At 38.8% G+C, this 24,865-nt stretch overlaps 1 protein-coding gene across 4 annotated transcripts in view; it reads right to left on the bottom strand.

Annotated features, from left to right (window-relative positions):
* Positions 1-24,865, bottom strand: part of CBFA2T2 (CBFA2/RUNX1 partner transcriptional co-repressor 2) — a 161,763-nt gene that overhangs the window by 50,390 nt on the left and 86,508 nt on the right. The window lies entirely within an intron of this gene.

Raw genomic sequence — 24,865 nt, forward strand, 5'->3', positions numbered from 1 at the left:
AGGCCATAATGCCTATGTTATTCACCTCATCACACAGGCATTTTATTATCTCACACTATCACAAAAAGAAGGTTAAGTATGGTACAATAAGACAATGTGATAGAGGGAAAGAGACAATGAAAAGAGAAACATTCACATAACTTTTATTACACTGCATTGTTACAACTGTCCTATTTTATTATTACTTACTGTTGTTAACCTTAACCTCTTACTGTGCCTAATTTATAAATTAAGCTTTATTACAAGTATATAGGAAAAAATGTTATATATATATATATGTATATGTATATGTTTTGCTACTATCTGCAGTTTCAGCTATCCCCTGGGATCTTAGAATGTATCCCCCAGGGATAAGGGATGGGGGTGGGAGTCTACTATACCTCTTAATCCTTTCAACTGGGAACATTTGCTTATTTGGAAAAAGGGTCTTTGAAGATGTACTTAAGGATCTTGAGAGGAAAAGTTCATGTAGGTGGGCTCTAAATCCATTATGAACAATATGCTCACAAGAAGAGTTGAAAAGAAACATTCATGGGGGAAGACTACCCAAAGAAGACATGGTTGCACAATGAGAATGCAACGGGACAATGATGGCAGAGACCAGAGCGGTGCCATCTATAAAGCCAAGAAATGTCAAGGACTATTAGCAACCACCAAAAGCTCGGGGATAGGTATGGACTAGATTTTTCCTCAGAGGTCCCAAAGAGGAATCAACTCTACTTACACCCTGACTGTGGCCTTCTGGCCTCCTGAAAAGTGAGAGATTGTTGTTGTCTTAAGCTACCGAATTTGTAGAACTTTATTATGGCAATCAAAGGAAAGTAAAACAAGCCAGCAAGGTCAAGGGGTAACATGACCTAAAAGTTAATATTGAGGATAGCAGCTGAGAAAGGTTACAAGTTCAGCTAATGTCAGCTGCATTCTTTACTTCTCTTTATAAATCAATCAAATTAATGGGGGTGAGGGCGCCTGGGTGGCTCAGTGGGTTAAGCCGCTGCCTTCGGCTCAGGTCATGATCTCAGGGTCCTGGGATCGAGTCCTGCATCGGGCTCTCTGCTCAGCAGGGAGCCTGCTTCCTCCTCTCTCTCTCTCTGCCTACTTGTAATCTCTCTCTGTCAAATAAATAAATAAAATCTTAAAAAAAAAATTAATGGGGGTGAGGGGTGGGGCCAGTAGGATTCAATGGCATGGCATGGAAATAGAATCATAATCAGTTATATATAAATAAATGATAAAGTACTAATTTTTACATATATCAACTACAGTAAGTAGGGAAAAAAAAGATGGAGTCAAAAATCCTTAACAATAGCAATGTAAATATCATTTTTGATATATAGTTATCCCAAAAGATGAAAAGTAGAGCTGAATCTAAACTAGGCACAAGCTACTTCACCATGGGCACAACTGATAAGCAGCTATTTGATTAACAGTGGACAACAAATTTAAGAAAGAGAAATCACACAGATTAGACTTAATGACATTATAAATAGGTTTGGGCTGGAGTACCTGGGTGGCTCAGTTAGTTAAGCATCCAACTTCTGATCTCAGCTCAGGTCTTGATCTCAGGGTTGGGGATTTAAATACTGCCCTGAGCTTTTTTAAACAAAACAACAACAACAAAAAGGTCTCTGGGGTGCCTGGGTGGCTCAGGGGTTAAGCCTCTGTCTTGATCTCAGGTCTTGATCTCAGGGTCCTGGGATGGAGCCCTGCATCAGACTCTCTGCTCAGCAGGAAGCCTTCCCCCTCTCTCTGCCTACTTGTGATCTCTTTCTCCCTCTCTCTCTCTCTCTGTGTCAAATAAATAAATAAATAAAATCTAAAAAAAAAAAAAAAAAGTCTGAGCTAATATCAATAGGACCTGGTACTGAGGTGTAATATTCTAATACCTTCACGGTTGTTTTTTTCCCCACTAAAGAGAACATGTTACATATGTGGTTAATAACTGGGCCAGGGTCACCATAATCACCTTTAATTGAACTATGTTCCTAACAGTTAACTCCAAGCCTTTCACTTAAGTACTATGAATTTATTCTCTAATAACGGTGAATTCAAAGCACAAGAAATGGACATACCGAAGGTTCAAATGAGAATGTTAAATCAAAGATTTCTTTCTTTCTGTGAGATCATAGCTATAGACAAAATACATTTCATGACACCGGCAACAAGGCACATCTTCACACATTCATAAGCATGTTCTAATGAGGAAAATATCACTAAATATTATTTTTATGTTTCAGCTTGCAGTGGCATATTTTGGGAAGAGATATAATGAATCCATAAAGTCCATCAAGGAAGTAATGCCCTCAAGTTACAAAACCCCTAACAAAATGTGCAACTGCCTGAGAGCCATGTGGGCAACACTCTGCCAGCTCTTCCCATCTCTCCGTCCAGGACATTTTCTTTGTGAAATTGATGGTCGTCCTGTCTGATTAGTGGACTAATGAGCTGTTGCGTTTGCCTTTTTCTTCTTGACAGTATTTTTCTCAATGCCCTTCAAAGAATGGTTGACACGTTTCCAGCTCTTCCATCTGGGGCCCAGCTTTCTGGAGGGTGGGGGGAAAGGGAAGGAAGGAACTGACAGTTGTCTCGCACTATAATGTGTTGTGTACAGTGTGCAACAACCTAGAGGGAGCCTTTCTTCAGACCACCTGCCTTTACAGCAAGGGCGCCAAAGGCCTGAGGAGGACTTAACAACAAGATGTGTTTTAACATTCAGCACTTGGCAGAATGAAAAACAGAGAGGAGCCTGAGCCCAACTGCAGAACACTGAATTATATACCAACTGAAAGCTTGGATACTGGGCAAAACCCAGCCCCCGGAGTACTGTTTACAGATGAAAACTACCCATATCTCCTGTTCACATCACTACTCACAAACCTGCAGCACTACTGTAATTCCTCATGTTTTAGTAACATCATCTAATATAAAAAGCATGGGTCTGGAGACTGAAGACAGTGTGAATTCTTATTTATAAACAACATGGCTTTATCAAATCATTTCACATTTCTGGGTCATTTTCAACAAATGTAAAGTAAGAGATAGTAAATCCGACCTGGTAGGAAAGATGTAAGGGTAAGAGATAATGCCTAGACTAGTGCTGAGTTAAAGAGAAGGTACGCAGAAAAGAAAAATGATTAGAAAATAGGGGGCCTAGTGTCAAGTTCTGCATTTCACACCTAACTAGCCATCTGACCATGTCCAAGTTAATATTAACAGTTGATTTCCATGGAAAAAGGGTATTCTATTAACAGTTAATCTACCTAACCTCAGCAATATTACATGGAATGAAACAGCTGCAGAAGCATCAAGTACAACATAAGGGGGTATTTTGTTGGAGGCTGGGTGGCACGAAGCCCTTCATGATGCGAGAGATATATCCAAGTGGTTTATAAACCTGACAAAGTCAACAGCTGCTCAGAAGGTGGGTAAGGGGTTGTTACAAAGTAGGCATTTTCACCCTGTGCTTGGTGACTGTGTCATGCCTGTATGTCATCACTGTTACAGTGACTTCATTTCTACATTTTTATGGAACGGATACTAGTATTTTATATTCTAACTGAATTCCTTAAATGAACCAACCATCCCCTGAGCTTTTTTCAATTCCAGAGAACCTTAGATACTCTTCAAGGACAAGAAATTCCTTTCTCTCAAGGGGGTCTTTGAGACCATAAATACCACTACTTGGATTACCAAAGAGAAATAAGGTCTTCAAAACTAGAACCTCATAGTAATCCTTAGTTCTGTCATCAAGGTTCAACTTGATTCTAAACATAGATTCGGGGGTGCCTGGGTGGCTCAGTGGTTAAGTGTCTGCCTTCGGCTTGGGTCATGATCCTGGGGTCTTGGGATCAGGCCCCACATCAGGCTCCCTGCTCAGTGGGGAGCCTACTTCTCCCTCTCTTGCTCCCACTGCTTATGCTCTTTCACTCTCTCTGTCTGTCAAATAAACAAATAAAATCTTAAAAAAACAAACAAACAAACAAAAAAAACCCCCGCAGATTTTAAGATTTAAAGTAACTAGTAATTTAGTCACTTATGAGTTTGTGCTTTATTTTGATGATTTGCATATATATGGCCTCAAAAAATAAAATCCGAACATATGACCACATGCATATCCAAGATCACTGATGCTTTCACACCTAACCCTGTAGAGACAAACAGTTTGAGCTAGAGAGGAGGAGCAAACATGGAGAAGTATGTCTGAATAATGTTTACTTCTCCATCATGCAATATGCTATGCAGATCATGAAAACACAAAACCAATGAAAAACAGAACACAGTAATGAACAGCTGTGTGACAGCAGTGCTGTTCTCCTCCCCACATAGGAATGTGAACGATCAGACATGAAACTATGAAGTGCAAGTCTTCTGTAGCTCTAAGATACTGAACATAAACATAAATCCCAGACAAACATTATTAGAAGAATCCCACATGCTAAAATAGCCCACAAATGAGAGCATTTACAAATCTTTATAAACTGCCTTTAAAGTTTTAAAAAATTACTTTGAGGCTGACAATGGAACTATAAATAGAAAAGACATAAATATGAGATAAGTAAGATCCAATTATGTTAGGAGGACTTTCCAGGCAACTAGAAAGAGCAACTCCCAGGACTGCAAAGAGAAAGCATGTTTAGGTAAAAAAATGACCCTGATGTGAAAAATGCTTTATCACTTACTAGTCTTCTATGATAATGGTTTTCCTCATCCGTCCCTAGGACACTTCCAACACCAGGTTACTATGTGTGGTACCATAATATATGTAATAATGGCCAGTACACAGTAGACACTCTTCCATGTCTGCTTGAATTAGATTAAAAATCTATTAAAATTAAGAATTTCATCTGGCTATTGAGATGTTTATCTATGCTATGCTTTAGGAGGAAAAAGATATGGTCAGCGCTCCTGATTATCATCACTTAGAAAAAATGAGATGAATACAGATCTTTCACATGTACACAACAGAATTACTGATCATTCCAAACATGCTAAGGAAGCCATCACACCTATTTCTTAAAAAAAAAAAAAAAAAAAAAAAAAAAATATATATATATATATATATATATATATATATCAGGGGCGCCTGGGTGACTCAGTCCGTTAAAGGTCTGCCTCCAGCTCAGGTCATGATCCCAGGGTCCTGAGACTGAATCCCACATTCTCTTTTCTCCTTCTACCTCTACTGTTAAGCCTGCTTCTACTCTCTCTCTCTCTGTGTCAAACAAATAAAAATCTTTAATTAATTAAAACAAAGTAAAATAAAAATCAGACTCCTAACTAAGAAAAAATTGAGAAGGTTTAGACATAATTATCTTTGAGGGCAGAGGCAAAAACAGATGATTTTCTTTTCGGCATGTGTAAGTATGTATTTATATGGTTCAGAAATCAATATAATACAAAAAGAATTATTCCTTGCTCCTGTCCCCCCCCAACCCCACCTCACAGGTTGCCATTTTAACTGGTTTCTTATGTATCCTTCCATTCTTCCTCTGTGTACAAAGAGCAAGCACAAATGTTAAATCCTATCCCACCCCCATTTATACAAAGAAAGTATAATGATATTAAGCTGAATGTCCCCAATAATGGCCTCTATGCAGCCACACCTTTTGCAATGCATCAGAAGTGGGATCTATTTCCCTATCCCCTTAATCTGGCCAGGCCCTCTGACTTGCTTTGACCAATGTAATGTGACAGAAGTAACAGAGTGCCAGTTCTGAGCCTCTCTTGGAACCCTGACCCTGCTATGAAAGCATCCAGACTCATCTGCTGCAGGATGTGACCACATGGGGAAGAGATGAGTTGTAACAGCTAAGGCCAGCTGATCCCTAAACCCGTGAGAGCCTAGCCTAGTCAGTCTGGTCTGCAGCTAGCTGACTGCAGACATGTGAATACGAACAATCAAGAGAAGAACAACTGTCTGACTCACAGGTGTAAGCAACAAAAATAAAAAACTTAAAATGTTTTAGGCCACCAAGTTTTAATGTGGTTTGTTATACAGCAAGAGACTACTAGGCAATGAACAGATCAGTATCACAAACTGTACTCCTCAGTTTTTTTCAGTTGTTCTTTTGTTTTGTTTGTATGTCCTGGAAGTTTAATTCCATAACCTTTTTTTGTTAACAGATGTGTGATATTCCACACCATGTGGACATACCATAGTTTATTTAAACAATCCCCTACTGACAAATAACGGGATTATCTGTAATCATTTGCAGCTAATTTTGAGGCTCTCTAGATCCCTTGTTAGTGACTGCACTGTTATTTGCCAAGCTTTGGGGAAGAGATCAAAGAAGACAGCGGCCTTGGGGCACCTGGGTGACTCAATCAGTTAAGCAGCTGCCATCGGCTCAGGTCATGATCCCAGAGTCCTGGGATCAAGCCCCACATTAGGCTCCCTGCTCAGTGGAGAGTCTGCTTCTCCCTCTCCCTCTGCCTGCCGCTTTGCCTACTTGTGCTCTCTGTCAAATCAATCTTAAAAGAAGAAGAAGAGGAGGAGGAGGAGGAGGACAGGGCCCTGAGTTATAGGAAACACATATATTGAAATGTCTTCAAAGTACTAAGAAAATAAAGTAGTAGAGACATTACCACGTATGAAGGCCAAGGACATCTTTACGGAGCATTAAGTACTTCAGTGGAAAGGCTACGTGAATTTGCCAGGTAGCAGATAAGGACAAAAGCATGAAACATATAACAATGTATATGTATATGTATAAACAGTGTCCCTAAAGTTGGGATCAGAACCAAGGTAAAAATCAAAAAGGACTTCTTTGCCCACCATCTCTCTTCAACCATTGCCAAGGATAAGGAAATGCTCTGAATGTGTTACTGTCAGATGAGAAACATTTCCAAAATTGACAATTCTAATCTGCTAAAGTTAGAGGAAAGCACATCGAAATTACTGTTGCACTTGCAGGCTTGTAAGGCTGGCTAAGCTGAGTGTGGGCATAGCACCTGCTTAAGGATGAGCATTTCCCATCCATGTAGCTCTACCATGAGCCCAGCAACACATCCAATTTTCTAATAACATGCAGGCTTCATATGCAGAGACAGCCAGGAGTAACTGTTTACGATGACAGATAATTTATCATTCAACAAAAATCGAGGCATAAGGACTCAAGTAGAGAAACTACCAGAAAATGTTTTCGAAGGCACCTTGAAGACATAGCTGCATTAAAACAAAATCAATGCTTTACTTTATACCAACAATAGGGATTGCAAAAACAAATTTTTTCATTCTACATCTATAAAGACATAAAGAAAATTAATTTATCGAATATATTCTCATAGGTCAGGATCAGCAGACTTTTTCTACTAAGAGCAAGAGTAAATATTTTTGGCTTTGTGGACCATATGGTCTCTGTCACAACTATTCAACTCTACTGTTATAGCATATTCTAGACAATCCACAAAGGAATAGCTTGGCTGTGTTCCAATAAAACTTTATTTACAAAATAGGCAGTGGGCCATAGTTTACTGACCCCTGCAATGGCTGATTAAAAAACTGGGAAAATTAAATTTCTAATTCTTAGTTTATTTACATGCCTATAAAGTCTATTTTACAGCACCCATTGAAGTGGTTCATCTGAATAACGTTTTTATTCTCTTAAGACTAGATATAGAGACACCTAAATGGCTCAGCTGGTTAAACGTCTACTTTCAGCTCAGGTCATGATCCCGGGGTCAGTGACTCGAGCCCTGTGTCGGGCTCTCTACTCAGTGGGGAAGTAGAATCCCTACTCAGTGGAATCCCTCTGTCTCCCACGTGTGCTCTCTCTCAAATATAAAATCTTCACCAAAAAAAAAAAAAAAAAAAAGACTAGATTTAAGAAAATTTACTTATGACCGCCAAGGAAAATGACAAACAAAATTATTTTTTAAAAAAACATTATTTAGGGGCACCTGGGTGGCTCAGTGGGTTAAAGCCTCTGCCTTCGGCTCGGGTCATGATCCCGGGATCCTGGGATCGAGCCCCACATCGGGCTCTCTGCTCATCAGGGAGCCTGCTTCCCCTCCTCTCTCTCTGCCTGCTTCTCTGCTTGCTTGTACTCTATCTCTCTGTCAAATAAATAAATAAAATCTTTAAAAAATAAAAAATAAAAAAATAAAAAATGAAAAAAACATTATTTAGGGGCGCCTGGGTGTCTCAGTGGGTTAAAGCCTCTGCCTTCAGCTTGGGTCATGATCCCAGGGTCCTGGGATCGGCCCCGCATCGGGCTCTCTGCTCAGCAGGGAGCCTGCTTCCTCCTTCTCTCTCTCTGCCTGCCTCTCAGCCTACTTGTAATCTCTGCCTGTCAAGTGAATAAATAAAATCTTAAAAAAAAAAAATTATTTAAAGGTAGAATACTAACATGGAGTCACAGCTAGCTGAGGAGTGGCAAAGATTTAAGGCTAGTTATCTGGTGTTCTTCCAAAAATCAGAGAGACCTAAAAGAAGAACCTCAAAGATGACTAGCAAACTGTGAAGGATCACTTGCTTCATATGATGCTAATTTCCTCCCTAGGCATCTCTCTATTCTCTATCTTCTACCAGTGCCATCTGATCCCAGACACAGACATGCAGAGTATATAAATAACTCTAATAACTTGGTAACAACAAACACAGAATGAGCAAGGGACATTTAAAGAGACAATTCCCAAAAGAAAATTCACAAGTGGCTGATAAGGACATAAAAAGATGCTTAGTGTACTAGTTACCAAAGAAACACAAATTATAATACCACAATGAGAAGGAACATACTACTGGTAACTTATATCCAACAATATGGATGAATGTCAATTAGGCTAAGTGAAAGATGCCAGACACACAACAAAACTACAGACCATATTATCCTATTTATATAAAACTTGAGACAAAATTAGTAACAAAAAGCAGACGAGTGGGGATGCCTGAGTGGCTCAGTTGTTTGGAGTCTGCCTTCGGCTCACACCATGATTCCAGAATCCTGGGATAGAGCCCCGCATCCGCATCAGCATCAGCATTGAGCTCTTTGCTCCCTGCTTAGCAGGAAGCCTGTTTCTTCCTCTCCCACTCCCCCTACCTTGTGTTCCTCTCTCACTGTGTCTCTCTGTCAAATAAATAAATAAAATCTTTAAAAAACAATGACAAAAAAACCAGAGTAGCTGACTGGGACCGATGGAATGAAATGGACTACACAGGGGTATGTTAGGGGGCACAATAAATCTTTTTATAGTGATGGAAACAGTCTATATCCTGACTGTAATGATGCTAACACAATTATATACAATAGTTAAAACTCAAACTATAAACATGAAATGAGTAAATTTTATTCTATCTGAATTATTCCACAGTAAAGATGAGAAAAAATTAGCAAACCAAAACAGCAATTTTTTTTAATATAATCACAATCAAGGTCAGCTTATCCAAGAAATCAAGGATAATTTTAAGTATTTAAAATCCAATATAATCTAACATACTAAAAGATTAAAAGAAACCCCTTAAAATCACCTCAATAATTGCAGAAAAAGCATTTGGTTAAGACCCAATTTCTACTCACCAACAAAACTATAAACAGAAGATCAATTCCTTAACTTGATAAAGGTTATCTTCCAAAAACCCATACAAAATGTCATACATATTGGTGAAATATTACATAAGCAATGCCTTTCAGCTCCGAATGGAGATAAATCAGTAATTCTATTCAACAAGAGCCAAGCCAAAGCAGCAGGACAGTTAAGACGAAGTTAAGAAAGAATGGGTATTAAGGATCTGAAAGGAAGAAATGAAACTGTCCTTCTATACACACCAGATGATTTTCTGTACAGAAAACCAAAAGAATTTACCACCTATGTATTATCAGATTATGCAGGGTCAGCAATACTGTTAGACAGAAGTTCAATATTTTAAAAATTAACTGTATTTCTATATCCTGGCAAGCAAACACTAATTTCAAAAAAGGTATGAATTACAACAAAAATGATAAACCATCTACAAATAAGCTTAACACAAAATATATAAGACCTTTACAAAGAATGTAAGTAGACTGAAAAGACATAAAAGAGATTTAAATAGAAAGAGCTATCATGTTTATGGATGGGAAAATTGTCACCAATATTTTTCTCTTCATTTTAATATATAAACTCAGTGCAATTCTTATTACATGCCAGCAAGATTTTTAGTGTAACCTGATGAGCAAATACTAAAATCATGGTTCAAAAGTTAACATGTTAAATGTCCAGCAACAAAGAACACACAATTAAGCTGTAGCATATTCACAAATGAAATAGTACTACTGAAATATGTCAACAAGAGCTCTATATATTGGAAGGATAAATCCCAAAACAAAGTAGTAATACTGGGTTTAAAAAAAAAAATGTTGCAAGAGAAAGATGGACAGTACAATACTTTTAAAAAAGTCTAAAACCACAAAAATCTACATATGGTAAGGGATCAATCTACATATGATATACTTACTATGCATACGTAGTAAAATCTTCTTTAAAACATGGGAATAATAAACATCAAATTCAGGATAATGAGTACTGCAAAGGGAACAAAACTAACTAAATCAGGTAGTTACAAATTATAGTTCTAATGTTTACTTCTTGGACATATCTGAAGCAAAATAAAAGACAAACCACTAAATTTTCGTAGAGCTAAGGGTGGGTGCTTAAGTATTTGCTATGCTGTGTGGCTGCAATGGGGAAAATGGTAAGATCACAATAAAAGAGGAGACTATTCCTAGGGTTGTTTCAATGAGAGATGATTGTAGCCTGAGGCTGGAGCAGCACAGAAATGGGAAAGAAGGGGGGTGGATTTCAAAGATATTTCGAGTTAGAATAAATAGGATTTGTTGGTTGACTAGATGTTGAAGTTAAGACAAGTGACCAAGACAGAGACCAGCAGGAGAGTATACTGGAAGGGAGAGATGATGAGTTGATTACTTTTGTACACAACTGCTTTTATGATGCCTCAGATGGGAGAGGAAAGACGAGTGGAGTAAAATGGGAAGATACAACTTTGAATCCTGATTGTACTCCCAATTTTTCAGCTGTGGAACCTTGGACAAGTCACTCTAGAGTCCTGCTTTCCTCCTCTATAACATGGAAGAAAGATGTGGAAAAGCCCTGAAGTAACCAGTGAGAAAGTGCTCTATTACACTACTGAAAAAGGAGATATTATTAGACACTATCCATCAGTAATGTATTAACAATCATTATGCCACTATATGTTGAACTAACGGGTCTCCTCCAGTGCTAATGACTTTAATATTTAAAGATATGTTATAATTGCCTGCCAACATCAAGACCCTGTTGATAACCTTAATGCAAGTTAAAAGCAGCAGCAACACAGCTGACTTGATAATGTAAATAGGGAAAAGTGAAATATGGATTTCTGCTTCCCAGCTCCAGCAAATGTTTATTTGGAATAATACAGTTATCTACTCCAACTGCACACCATCTGTTTCAAGTCTCCACGAAGTTAATATTTCTCACATGAACAGAAATGACTTAAAACTACATTTGATTAGCATCTTGTCTTCCCATGGAGGTTACCCCTACCACAACCTTAATCTACTGAGTATCAGCCTCTGAATATTGTGCAGCGTTATTGTTCTGGCCAAACACATATAGCCCAAGTCGGTAACTCAGAGATCGGAGACTGTCAGAGGATAAGCTAACTGTAGTCCTGGTCAAATAAAATCGTTCTTACGTGTTTTACTGGAGACAAGGAAAAACAGTAACAATTTCTCACACAGCTAGTTAATGGCTTTCCTAAGAACCAAACCCTGGTCTCTCTGGTTCCATCTACCAATGCATCTGTGGTACAATTTCTCTGGAGCACAGAACCTTCTAGAATAATCCATCAGTAAATCCTGACAGGTCAGCTCTAAAATATATCATTTTATATCGGTCATCCCATCTCCACTGTTTCACTTTAGCTCAAGCCACTGTCATCTCACCTATACTACTGCAACTGCCTAACTATTCTTCCTGCTTTTGCTCTTGTCCTTTCCAAGCCATTCTGCATGTAGCAGCCAAAGTGTTGAATTAAAAACCTCAACTGGGGTGCCTGGTTGGCGCACGTGACAAGCATGGACTCTTGATTTCAGAGCCATGAATTTAAGCCCCATGTTGGGCACAAAACTTACCTAAAAATTTAAAAAATATTAAATAAAAGATTTTTTAAAATTTAAAAATCCTCAAGTAGTTCTTTTTACAGATCTATTTAAACTGCTGTAATGGCTTCCAAATGCTCTTACAATAAAACACAAACTCTACTTTGGCTTAAATGCAATGGTTTGTTCAGCAGTTCTCAAAATGTGGTCTGGGAACTCTTGGGGATTCTAGAACCTTTGGGGTGTGTTTGGGTGTGTGGGGGAGGACAATTTTCATAATAGGTTGTCTGATTTCTTTACTCTTACTCTTTCATAAGTGTACAGTAGTCTTTTCCAGTGACTACACAATGAATGACCGCATAAGAGAACTCCATGCAAAAGCAAATGAGAATCCAGTTATCTTCTATTAAGCCAGTCAAAGAAGGGATGATGCCTGAGTGGCTTAGTCGGTTATATATCTGCCTTCCCCTCAGGTCATGATCCCCAGGGTCCCGGGATGGAGTCCCACACTCCCCGGCTCCTTGCTCAATGGGGAGCCTGCTTTTCTCTCTGCTTACTGCTCCCCCTGCTGGTGCTCTCTCTCAAATAAATAAATTCTTTTTTTTTTTTTTTAAAGATTTTATTTATTTATTTGACAGAGAGAGATCACAAGTAGGCAGAGAGGCAGGCAGAGACAGAGAGAGGAGGAAGCAGGCTCCCCGCTGAGCAGAGAGCCCGATGCGGGACTCAATCTCAGGACCCTGAGATCATGACCTGAGCCGAAGGCAGCGGCTTAACCCACTGAGCCACCCAGGCGCCCATCAAATAAATAAATTCTTAAAAATCTTTTTTTTTTTAATTTTTATTTACTTGATAGAGAGAGACCACAAGTAGGCAGAGAGGCAGAGAGAGAGAGAGGAAGGGAAGCAGGGTCCCTGCTGAGCAGAGAGCCCGGGGCTCGATCCCAGGACCCCGGGACCATGACCTGAGCTGAAGGCAGAGGCCCAACCCATTGAGCCACCCAGGTGCCCCAAATTCTTAAAAATCTTAAAAAAAAAACAACAAAAAAAAGCCAGAGAGATTTGCAAAACTGTAAAACAGTGCCACCCATATTAACAGTACACTTGTATTAACCGTTTTTTTGAAAATCATTTTTCGTAAAAACGTTATTTATAACAACATGTAATAGATTTTAAAGGAATATTTTTAGAATCTATTTTAATTTCTGATGGGAGTATGTGTGGGTCTCCCATGAAAAATGTTCTTTGGGGTCCTTAATAATTCTTAAGTGTGGAGGATTCCTGGGTGTCTGCCTTGGGCTAAGGTCATGGTCCCAGGGTTGAGTCCCACATCCGGCTCCTGCTCAGCAGGGATCCTGCTTCTCCCTCTGTCTCTGCCACTCCCCCTGCTTGTGCTCGCTAGCTCTCTCTTAAGAATAAACAAATAAAAACCTCAGAAGAAAATTCTAAAGTGTGCAAAGAGATTCTGAAACAAAAGAACTTGAGAACTGGTGACCAAGCCCATGGGTATCTTTCCAATCTCATATCCTAGCTGTCCTACCTTGACTCGGCATTAGGTATCCTGGCCTCCTTTCTACTTCTCAAACACATCAAGAGAACTTCCACTTCAGGACCTTAACTCAGGCTACTCCTCTGGCCTAGAACTGGCTTCCCCCAAGTTGTTGCATGGCTGAGTCCTTATCACTCAGATGTCAAGACAAACGTCACTTTCTCAGGGGCAGCTTCCCTAACTGAAGCTTCTCTCCATTCTCCCTACCAGACTATCCCATATCCTTGTTTATTCTCTTTATTGCATTCATTATCATTGTACCAGTCAAGCAAGCACTTGTTTGCTTGACTGATGCCCATCTTTGGGGAAATAAAGGCTTCTGTCTGCTTCTTTACAATACCCTCAGCACTTATATTAGGCAACACTGAATCACAATGATTGAAAGTGGCATATCCCCAAAGTTTGGCCAGACATCAATTACCTTTTCTCTTTCTTTCTTTTTTTTTTTATAAAGAGTTGGGGCACAGGAGAGAGAGAGAAAGAGAGGGAGAATCTTAAGCAGGCTCCATGGACAGCACTGACAACGACGTGAGGCTCAATCTCACAACCCTGAGATCATGACCTGAACTGAAAGTAAGAGTTGGACATGTAACTGACTGAGCCACCCAGGCACCTCTCACACCTCCTCATTTTCTATGAATCAGTACAGACTAGTCATTTCTACCTCCTCAGAATCATCCTCAACCCCCCCCCTTTTTTTTTCTCAGAGCCACTACCTTAGATTAGTCCCTCATCTATCTAATTGAACTCTCTCTGGGATTTAAACTATTATGCACTACCCTACCAGAAGCCATTTCATGAAGAATCCCTCTTATCTTTTGTTCCTTAGACTGGCCTTCATGGTTCTCAGTTCCTAAACTCCAATTCTGGCCACAACTGTCCTTACGAACAGTTCCACATTCCGATTAGGTGGGTCTCCTATAAGTCATGGTCATTCTCCGGTCATACCATCTCCACTTCCCAGTACTTCTTCCTACTCTTTATCTAGATATATTTAAATCTTCCCCAACACTGTTGTTCCAATTTGTTGGTCCTACTTTCATCTTCTGTCATTATGCCTAGGACATTACAAGCTCAAAAATAGTAGTCTGATAACAACTGCTAGATGATGAACAAGGTAAAAAAAGACATAAAAGGTAATTATGCTATGTAGAAGCATGATGTTAATATCCACAGCACAATATAAACAAGTTACGCTTACTTTAATTCTAGGCCACAGACTGTCCCATTAATCTCAAAACCTCATACAATTTTACTTGACAATAGGCAAAGTATGAAGATAAAATTATATAGTTCCATTAGTACCACTTAAAAATCACCCCTCAAAAATACATGGACTACTACACTGTGAATGTACTTAATGCTTCCAAACTGAACACTTAGAAATTTTGAATTTTATGTTATGTGTATTTTTGCCACAATGTTAAAAATGTGTTTTCTCTGATCCTGAATTTTAAAATACCTCCAGTTAACTCATTCACCTGGATGGACACTCCAGAGCAATAAAAACCCACCTTAACACATTAAAAAAATAATACACGCATTTCTAATACATCAACACACATACAATAAAGAGTATAATGCCATCTAAATCATGAAGCAATTAATCCTGTTAACTATATAAAGAATCTGAATACCTATGTTTTTAAAATGCTGGGGAATATCACAGACACCAAATTTTTTTGTTCATATTAACTCTCTGAATAGGCTTTTCCATCCCAAAGATGCTATATTTACCTAGATCCATCCTCCTTTATGTATAAACACACACACACACACACACACACACACACACACACACACACACACAGCTGTTACTCTTTCAGACTGAAAATATTAAGTATTAAAGGCTGTTAACTTTTGCTGTTTTAATTTTTTTTTTTTTTGCTATTTTACCTGTATTTAAGTAAAAATGTTTGTCCAATGCAAAGGCATATGTGCCCAGCCCTATCTATCTAATACTGGTAAGGTAACCATCAAATTAATTCTGGCTTAAAAAACCTGTTTTTCTAAAACACATTACACCATGCTAACTTAACTTGCAAATTACAAATGTTTGTCTTCTCTGTACATATTCTTCAAACTTTACAAAAAGCTTCCCGATGCTATGATTCCAACTTGGTTCCACATCCCCTTAATATTTGAAGAACTGGTTCAAATGTTCCTCCACTCTGAAGAACCACCACCAAGCCTGTTAGTTTCGGACTTAGGGTAGATAACCACAAAAACAGAAGTACAGACTCCGGACTATCAGAGACCAAAGATCAAATTGGAAGCTCCTGGACATCGTCCCAGAATGGCTGATACCCAGCTTCTGTTAAGGAATTCTGGGCACTGATGGGTTTGCCTTACTGCAGACAGCACATGCCACTGCTGGATAACTAGGAAGTGGTTCTGGCCAATGGTCACTAATAGTTCTGTCTTGCAGGGTCTTAACACTCATTGTCAAGTATTTGAAGAGAACTATCTTACCATGAGTGATAAAAAGACAAGTGATTGTGCAAACCCACCAAACTACATACTCCTGCTGCACACAGCCCCAGGATGAAAGGGCGGCGGCGGGGGGGGGGGGGGGGGGGGGGGGTGGTCTATGTGTTTGATTCAATCCAGTTTCTAACATTTACTTAGTAAACCCTCTTTCTGGGGGAAACGTGGACTTTAAAATAACAACAAAATCTAGCTGAGGGTTTGATGGTTTCTTTTAACTACTTTCTGGAAGCTCTCTGTGGGTAGGACAATGAGATTATAGACATTTTTGAGTTTATGAGTAGATGTGCTCCTGAGTCCTGTCAACAAATATTCTCTAAATTCTGGTTATTCAGAGAAAAGGTTCTCACAAATCCATGTGATACAAAGATTCTTTCTATAACATTACATAAATTAACATGAATTCACATTTTTAAAAAGATTTTATTTTTTATTTATTTGAGAGAGAGAGAGAGAGAATGGGAGAAAGAGCATCAGAGTGGAGAGGGTCAGAGGCAGAAGCAGACTCCCTGCTGAGCAAGGAGCCAGATGCGGGACTCAATCCCAGGACTCCAGGATCATGACCTGAGCTGAGGACATGTGCTTAGCCAACTGAGCCACACAGGCACCCTAAATTTACATTTTCTAAATATAGATTTTTGCATAGGATTTCATAATACAGCGCTACACTGCTCCATATGGTGGCCATTAGCCACAGGAGGCTAATAAGCACCTGAAATGTGGCTAATCTAGACTGAGATATGCCTTGGGCAAAATAATAGAGTTTCAAGATTTAGTACGGGAAAAAAGGGAACATAAAATCTCTCAGTAGTTTAAATAATAATTATGTTGAAAATATATTTTGTTTTTAAAAAGATTTTATTTATTTGAGAGAAAACACAAGCAGAGAAGAGGGAGAGAGAATCAGATTCCCTTGCTGAGCAGGGAGCCTGAAATGGGGCTCCATCCCAAGACCCTGGGATCATGACCAGAGTCAAGGCAGACACCCAACCGAATGATCCACCCAGGTGCCTCTGAAATTATATTTTATTATTTTTAAAAAATATTTTATTCAAAAAATTATTTTATTTATTCATCTGAGAGAGAGACAGAGAGACAGAGCACCAACAAGGTGATGGGCAGAGGGAGAAGGAGAAGCAGACTCCCTGCTGAAGTGGGAGACTGACATGTGGCTCAATCCCAGGACCCAGAGATCATGACTGAGCTGAAGGCAGACTGAACCATTGAAACCACCCAGGAGCCCCTGAAATGAGATTTTAGGCATATAATAATATGTGTTATTTAAAGACTTTTAGGGCGCCTGGGTGGCTCAGTGGGTTAAGCCGCTGCCTTCGGCTCAGGTCATGATCTCAAGGTCCTGGGATCGAGTCCCGCATCGGGCTCTCTGCTCGGCAGGAAGCCTGCTTCCCTCTCTCTCTCTCTCTGCCTGCCTCTCCGTCTACTTGTGATCTCTCTCTGTCAAATAAATAAATAAAATCTTAAAAAAAAAAATAAAGACTTTTATACCTTTTAAATTACGTACTGTTTAAATTATTAAAGACATTTGTACCTTCTAAATAGAGCTACTAGAAAAATTTATGTATGCAGCCACTACTTGTGGTTTGCATTATATTTCAGCTGGACAGCTCTTACAAAGGAGCAGGATACAGTGATAGAAAAAAACATGGTCTCTGGATTCAGACAGATAGCTGAAACTGAGGCTCTACTACTTTTCTGGCTCTATGACAGTAGGAATAGCTCCTCAAAGTCTCGGTTTCTTGCGTATAATATGCAGTCAATACTGTCTAGCTGCCAGGTTATTGTTGACAATCAAATCAAATCAAAAACAGAATAACCTAGAACAAAGTGCAAGCCACAGGAACAAATTCATCTTTATGTCATTTCAAGGGAAATTTGTACAATGATGACCTCACACAATTAAGACTGGACAATTAAAAGTAGGATAGTTTGGATTTATTCTTCCTGTTCACACTGAAAGCTAAAAAGAGAATTCAATTAATGCATCATCATTTTATGGGTCTCAATCTTTGAGGAATGTAAAGATGCATTACGTTACATAACTGAGGTGTTTATTACAATGACTCTGGGAGAAGCGGTATCAGATATTATCTCTGCAAAAGAGGAGGTGTCTCCTCAGCCTCCTTGTGTTCTTTGTGCTTGGCAATGGCAAGACTTCCAACCCCAAAGCTCTAGGTCAGATTCCCTCATCTGTGCATCTCCCATAGCACCAAACCAACCTCTACTAAGCTTTACCATCTTCAAGTTTCAACTCTAATTTAAACCGTATGTTTTGTATTTATACCCTTGAATTTTCCATCTACCAGAAACTTGCTTTTTACCTGTTTTTATTAAAAATAGGTCTTCAGGGGCGCTTCGGTGGCTCGGTGGGTTAAAGCCTCTGCCTTCAGCTCAGGTCATGATCTCAGGGTCCTGGGATGGAGGCCCGCATCAGGCTCTCTGCTCAGCAGGGAGCCTGCTTCTCTCTCTCCCTCTGCCTGCCTCTCTACCTACTTGCGATCTCTGTCAAATAAATAAATAAAATCTTTTAAAAAAAATGGTTTTGTTTTATTTTTCAAAAGATTTTATTTATTTATTTATTTATTTATTTATTTATTTATTTGACAGACAGAGATCACAAGGAGGCAGAGAGGCAGGCAGAGAGAGAGAGACGGAGGAAGCAGGCTCCCTGCTGAGCAGACAGCCTGACACGGGGTCGATCCCAGGACCCTGGGATCATGACCTGAGCCAAAGGCAGAGCTTTAACCCACTGAGACACCCAGGCACCCCAGGTCTTCAGTTTAATCAAAAACTTTTTTATGAGGGGAAGGGATCTACTTACAAAAATGATCGGTTTTTTCCTCCTTTCAGCTCCTTAATGTTGAACCATCCCTGCATTATGGGATCATCTTATTTAGGTTGTGCTACTCTTAAATACAGTATTGTTCTTTGTAACAAACCAAGGAATCAAGGAATAGATAATGCCACTTAAGCCTTTCAAACAGGCCAAAATGAAAGAACAAGAAAGAAGTATCATGATAAACTGAACAGCAATGGTACTTTCTTGGTTTAAAAATATATACATTTATGTGCACCAGCTGTGTTTTTTTTTTTTCTTAAAGTAGGTTCCACACCCAGCACAGAGCCCAACATGGGGCCTGAACTCATGACCCTGAGATCAACACCTGAGCTGAGATCAAGTGCTGGACGCTTGGCCAAATGAGCCACCCAGGCAGCCCATTTGTACCTAATTTTCCATTCTGATTACAGAAAATACTTCAAAATATATTCACTTTTTCTTCTAAAAGTTCACCATTTTAATTAACATTTGAGCAAAGTTAAACACAGACTAACAATGCATATTTTAAGTTAAAACGTATTTTAAATATTAAAAATATTATATAATATTAAAAATATTTTAAGTTAAAAAACAAAATAATATTTAACTCTATATGTCTACATTAAGTTGGAAGTTTCAATCTTCCCATTTCAATGGGAAGACCCAATGATTCATTCTAAATTCCTGATTTCGTCACTATCAAAATTTCTACTGCAATTAAAACTATGTGACTGAAACAATGTTTAGAACAAATGGTCCAGATGTGAGCATCTGCCTCTCCCATTTGCCTTGGGAAAGAAATCATGAGTTAAGATTAATGGCTTTAAATGCACAAAAGAGCCCAGACATAACAAGTTAAAATGAAGTACATGTAAAATGATTCAACTTTTAGTCTTGGAAACAAACATCCAGGATATTTTCCATTCAGGTCTACCTAAGGCAACATAATTTAAACTAAATTTCAATTAACAAAGGCAAAGAATACCATATTTAAGTAGCAAAGTTTAGATTTAGGTAAAGACAATTCTTGGAGACTCTCCTAGGTAACTCTTAAAAAGCTAGCAATCCAGTTCCCAGTTTTAAATTGGGACTATCCCAAATTTTTATGCCCTAATTATGAATCTTTTTTTCTTTTTTAAAAGACTTTATTTATTTATTCGACAGAGACACAGCAAGAGAGGGAACGCAAGCAGGGGAAATGGGAGAGGGAGACGCAGACTCTCCTGCTGGGCAGGAACCCCAACTCGGGGCTCCATCCCAGGACTCTGGGATCATGACCTGAGCCGAAGGCAGATGCTTAACAATTATGAGTCTTCTAAGGAAAAAAAAAATAACAGTCAAAATATATACCTCTGTAGGATAAGAGGACTTTTTCCTGATTCAGAGCTGCCTTTTTGTCTTTACTTCTCTCAGAGAGGATAGGATAAGCAAGTTCCACTGTTTTGGGTAAAGAAGCAACATTAACAGCAATCTCTGTTTACTCATCTTTAAAATAAGGGGGAAGGACACCTGGTGTGGCTCAGCCGGTTAAGCCTCTGCCTTCAGCTCAGGTCATGATCCCAGAGTCCTAAGACTGGATCCCACATCAGGCTCCTTGCTCATCGGGGAGCCTGCTGCTCTCTCTGCCTCTGCCTGCCACTCTGCCTGACTTTGCATGCTCGCTCTCTCTAACAAATAAGTAAATAAAAATTTAAAAAAAAAAAATAAATAGGGGCTTTATTAATAAATGGGTGGCTTAATGGGTTAAAGCCTCTGCCTTCAGCTCAGGTCATGATCTCAGGGTTCTAGTATTGAGCCCCGAGCCCGGAGCCCCGTGTCGGGCTCTCTGCTCCGTGGGGAGTCTGCTTGCCCCTCTCTCTCTGCCTACTTGTGATTTCTCTGTCAAATAAATAAATAAAACCTTAAAAAATTTTTTAAAATTAAAAATTAAAAATAAATAAAATAAATAAAATAAAATAAGGGGGGAAAGGATATTAAACTTTCAATTTACCATGGCCAAGGTTTTAATATTAATTTCTCCACATTCCCTAAGCCAGTCCTACATCACTCTGCCACTCGCATAACAAAATGGGATAGTGAATTTTTGGAGAAAATAATGATGTACTTTCAACTCAAACTGTAAGGCTTTATGTATATGCTTGTTACTTTCCATTAGTTACAGTATCCAATTACTAATGTACTAGGAAAAAAAGGCACAGAAATAAATGTATGTTGAAGTACCGGCATTCAATTAATGTGGTTAAAAAAGGATTCCTCTGCCAGAAAAATGTTTCATACAGTTTGACTGTGTGACCTCACTCCTGGGAATCTGTCCTTAGAAAACAACTCAAGGGAAAAAGCAATTTATACCACAGAGAAATGGTTAATTAATTGGTGGAACTGCATGTCAATGTGAACTGTAAAGGCATTAAAAATTCTAATTATGAAAATCATTCAACACTTGGGGAAATGCATACAGTACAAAACAGTGAGGGGAGACCTCCTACTAAAATGATCTATACCGTATAATTATAATTATTTATTAAAGAACAGATACATATGGTCATAGTATGGAAAGGAACACAAAAATGGAATTGAAGACCTGTGGGAGTAATAGGTGAACATCAATTTCCTCAAATCCTTTTGGAGCACTGCTTATAAAATATTCTCATTTGCTCTCTCACTAAACTTCCTTTTCTACAGGAGAATTTAAGATATCCACTGGGCTGCCAAGCATTCCTAACATGTTAAGTCTTTGTTCACATAGAAGCAGTATGATCTAATAATAGTGACCTCATTTTTTGAAACCAAAATTTTGACAAGTAGTTAGGATCAGGAACAAGGGCACAGATTATTTGCAATAGGACGCGTGACAGAAAAACCAAAATTTGAAAGTCCGAAGCCCTAGAATGCCAGTCCTACTCCACCTGAGAGGAACAGTAAGTAAAAACATGCTCTTAATTTAGACCAACTGCCCTAGGATACAACCCCAGGAACTTGGTTGCATGACCAAAGGCATGTCAGTTAACCTGTCAAAATCTCACTGTGAGTTTAAAAGATACCATTTTTTGGTATACAGTGTATGTTTACACAAATAAAAACATCTAAGATGATGGTTCACTATCTCTGTAAAATAGGCAGCTAAGTCGGCCTGTCTGTCCAACTTGTTCTGTTATCAGGAAATAAAGTTAATAATCCTGTTCTACTGCAAACCATTTCATGAAACACACCACCACCACCATCGCCCACTATTATTATTACCTCTGCTGCATCTACTAAGTCAGCTCTAGAAGCTAGCTAGAGTTTACTGAATAGACTGAGGGAAAAATCTAAACCAAAATGTCACTTAAACCTGAAGACAAAGATGAGAGTACGCAATCAAGAAGGAAAATAGAGAGCAAGCCCACAACTAAATGCATGGTACAGCTGGTAGAAGACCGGGTACAGGAAAACACTTCTAGCATTTTCAAACACTTGTCGTCTGGTAGCGAAAGTACTGAAAAATGAATGCACACTACAACAGCACTCCCTGCAGAAGAAAAACAACTGAGGAAATGGTCACCACCTAAATCCAAACAAGGTGACTTAGGACTTAAGTATATTTAATCAACATCCCACTATAATTTATTTGAATTCAACAAATAATTCATTCTGAATTGTGTGTAATTTTATCCTTTTCAGAATGATTTTAAAATATTTCCTAATACAATTTACTTAATATAAAATGCTAAGACCTTTCATATAAACATACTGAACTCAGAAAGACACACCTGTAAACCCAATCAAACATTATATTCACAGGATTGGTTCAGAAAAATAATTGTATCTCTCCAACCAGTTGAAGAAAACCATATAGTTAGTCTGTCCAGACAAAGAAAATGAGACCAGAAAAGGGTAAGGGGCTTGGGCTATGGCCTTGGGAAAAGTCCCATTACCATGTGGCTGGAACAACTTTACAGTAACAGCTAAACTGAAACAACAGATTCCTCGAATTAATATAACAGTGTCTTGTATAAAGGATTGGTAGATGACAACACAATCTAATTAATCTGCAATCTAATTACAAATTATATAAAAAAATTACAATCTAATTGTAAATGTTACATGATTAAAACAATGCACATTCTGGGTGTACTTCTGCACTGAAATAATGACAGATAAATAGACAGCAACACAGAAAAGGCCTTGATAAAATATACAGGGGAAAAGGAGGAGATACTAACTTCACCAAAATAACATGTTTAAAAAGAAAAAAAAAAAAAAGCATACACATTCATAGGCAAATCTGAAAGGGAACGTGGAAAAAACTACGAAGTTGGTTCTTTGGTTTTGTTTTGTTTTGCTTGTTTTTAAAGTAGGCTCCACACCCAGCATGGAGCCCCACACCGAGCCCAACACAAGCCAAAATCAAGAATTGGACCCTTAACCTACTGAGTGACCTTGGCGCCACAAGAAGCTGGTTTTAATAAAAGGTAGTGCAATGAAAGTTAAAGAAGTTGCCATGACGACTCATTTTATCAATCATTACTGAAAAACTAACATGACCCAAGCACTGCACTAAGTGCGTGGAATACAAACTCATATGAAGCTATAATTCCAGCCCTCAAGCAGTTCATGGTATAGCTAGATGGTAAGAATTAAAAGATGGGGGTACCTGGGTGGCTCAATGGGTTAAGCCTCTGCCTTTAGTTCAGGTCATGTCAGGGTCCTGGGATCAAGCCCCGCATCAGGCCCTCTGCTCGGCAGGGAGCCTGCTTCCTCCTCTCTGCCTACTTGTAGTCTCTCTCTGTGTCAAATAAATTAAATCTTTAAAAAAAAAAAAAAAATGATTAAAAGAGGGGACCTCAAGTAGACTGAAGCGGAGACACAGAAAAAAGGCAAGATTTAGCTGAATCTTATAAAAACAATCAAAATGTATCATATTAGATGATTAAAAACAGATTGATGGCCACTGTGGAGAAGCACCTGAAAACAAAGACTCCTGTCCATCAGATAAAGAGTATGTCCACATCCAGGGGTGTCTCCTCTAAACACCTGCCCACTTTCTTAACATACATCTTAGTTCACTGGCTTACAAATTTTAAGGCTAACTTTTCATTCTGTTCGGGCACAGGGAACAGATGGCCTACACAGCATAAACTCTCCCAAGAACTAATTTTTAACAACCACATCTGGTTAAAAACCCAGATTTATACCTAAAGAATAGTGAGCAACGGAAGCCCTCGTAATGACTTGACAATTATTCCGTGTGACAGCTGTTTGTATCACTATCAAATGTGAGTTTTAAAACAGAGACTAACACCTCTGGTTCCTCTGGATTAAAACAAAACAACTCCCCCTTATCTGAGGGAGGGGGGAAGAACCTGAGTTACAATACCAAATACAGGCACAAAACTGATCTTTACAAAGAGGATTTTAGAAAGCAATACACAGAAAATTAAGTAACTGACAAAACCAAACCATACTCACTCATCCCAATGTTCATACTGTACACTTTGGTTTCACAACATATTTTCATTAAAAAACAAAACCCAAAAATAGCAGTATTATCTGTATGCTGCAGAGGACTCCTAACCAAATGGTAAGATACATCACTTTCTTGGGTGGTAATTTTTTTGTAAAGATTTTATTTATTTATTTTGAGAGAGAGTATGAGCAGGGGGAGGGGCAGAGGAAGAGAAAGAATCTCAAGCAGACTCCATGCTGAACACAGAGCTGGATGCAGGTCTAGATCTCACGACCTGAGCCAAAATCAAGAGTCAGATGCATAACTGACTGAGCCCCCCAGGCGTGCCATTCGGTTGTACTTCTGACATGTCTATCACCTACTGCATAATGAAGAATATTAAAAAAAAATGTTCATTCACATCACAAGACCACAAATGCGTAACTGTTCATTTCTGTTTCAGAAGAGGCTGGCCTCTGCCTCTCACGTCAT

The sequence above is a fragment of the Mustela erminea genome, chromosome 7, assembly GCF_009829155.1.
Source record: "Mustela erminea isolate mMusErm1 chromosome 7, mMusErm1.Pri, whole genome shotgun sequence".
NCBI classification, from domain to species: Eukaryota; Metazoa; Chordata; class Mammalia; order Carnivora; family Mustelidae; genus Mustela; species Mustela erminea.